Source organism: Mus caroli, chromosome 4 (genome assembly GCF_900094665.2).
Source record: "Mus caroli chromosome 4, CAROLI_EIJ_v1.1, whole genome shotgun sequence".
Taxonomy (NCBI): Eukaryota; Metazoa; Chordata; class Mammalia; order Rodentia; family Muridae; genus Mus; species Mus caroli.
The window spans coordinates 131,255,668-131,257,312 of record NC_034573.1 but is presented as its reverse complement, the minus strand read 5'-3'; positions in this window follow the sequence as shown (position 1 = coordinate 131,257,312).

Here is a 1,645-nt window from a genome sequence, read left to right as displayed (position 1 = left end):
AAGATGGCTCAGTGGGCAAAAGCTCTTGCCACAATGCCTGACAGCCAGAGTTCAGAGTTCGATTCCCCAGCACTGCATAAATCAGGCGTGGTAGTGCCTGAATGTAATCCAGCACTCGGGGGAGGAGGCGGGAGGATCAGAACTTCAGTCTCATAGAAATCTCGAGGCCAGCCTGGAATGCATGAGACCAATGCTTCTCAACACCTAAACAAACAAATAAATAAATGGACAAAACCCTGAAGGTCGTTTGATTATATTTTTTTAATTTGTTTTTATTTTATAGGTATGCCTGCAAGCATATCTGTGTGCCTTGTGCTTTGAGAGACCAGAAGAAGATACCAGGGCACCTGGCACTGGAGTTACAGGACATTGTGAGCTACCAAGTGGGTGCTGGGAATCGAACCTGGGTCCTCTGGAAGAAGAGTCAGTGTTCTTAACCACTGAGCCATCTCTCCAGCCCCACAAAGACTTTTTCTTGCATTTATTTATTTCTGTGGAGGAATAACTGCATGCCACAGCTCATCTGTTCCTGCGTGTGAGTGCTTGTGTGTGTGTGTGTGTGTGTGTGTGTGTGTGTGTGTGTGTGTGTACAACCTACAGTTCTCTCCTTCCGCCAGTGAATTCTGGCAATCTTAAGACTTGGTGCCAACTGCCTTTACCTCTGATCCATCTCACTAACCGTATGTGTGTGTGTGCGTGTGTGTGCCTGTGCGCATACGTGTGTGTGCGTGTGTGTGCGCTCGCGCATGTGTGTGTTGCTGCAGCAGCTGGACATTACAGAACCCTATTCTCAGCCCTGAGAAGGGAAGCATTTGATGTGTTCGGTCCTTGAGGGAGCTTAGCCCAGCCCTTGAACTTTAGAGTGTTTTGCAATGTCCTCTGCTCCCCAAGAAAAGGCCTGGCATCCGCTGTGTGTGAATCACGCCACTTCTCAGAGGCTGGACTGTGGACTAAACCCTTTCATGACCTGCCTTGTGTGGAAAATGCCTGGGCCTTGGTCAAAAGCTAGGAGCTGTCCACACAGCACATTCTTCTTGCTGGTGGCTGGATCCCAGCTTTTCCCCTTGTCTGGGAGCTGTTTTATAGCTCTGTAAAAGGCAGGTGGGAAAAATCCTGTCCTGTCTGGGTAGGTTTCCCAACACCTTCCCCTTGTGGAGAAACTGATGTCTGTTAGCACACAAATTTCTCCATAGCTGTTCTAAACTGTGCCGTGTGGCTGCTCTTGGAGCCGAGGACCACTCCCACCCAGCTTTTCCTTCCTTATATTATGGGGCCGGAACCTGTGTCTTCTCTGGGGTCTACCAATGAGCTAGCCTGGAAAGATTTCACTTAATACTTCCTTTACCAGGTGGCTTTTGTTTTTGTTTTTTGTTTTTTTGGAAGGCTTTGTCAGGGGGTCCCCTAGAGGAAGTAGGGTAACAGGTAAAAATGACCACCAGGAAGCAGCTGCCGCGGGGCAGCCTGGGAAAGAGCATTGAGCGGACAGAGAAGGGGGAAGGATCTGAGGAAGGGACAGTAGGAGGGACAAGGTAGAGTTCTGGTTGGCTGCTCCTCTTGTTCTTGAGAAAACCTTTAAGTTTTGAGTGGAGGATGGGGAACAATGGACAGTTTCTACATTCCTGTTTTGGGTGAGGCTCGAGGGTCA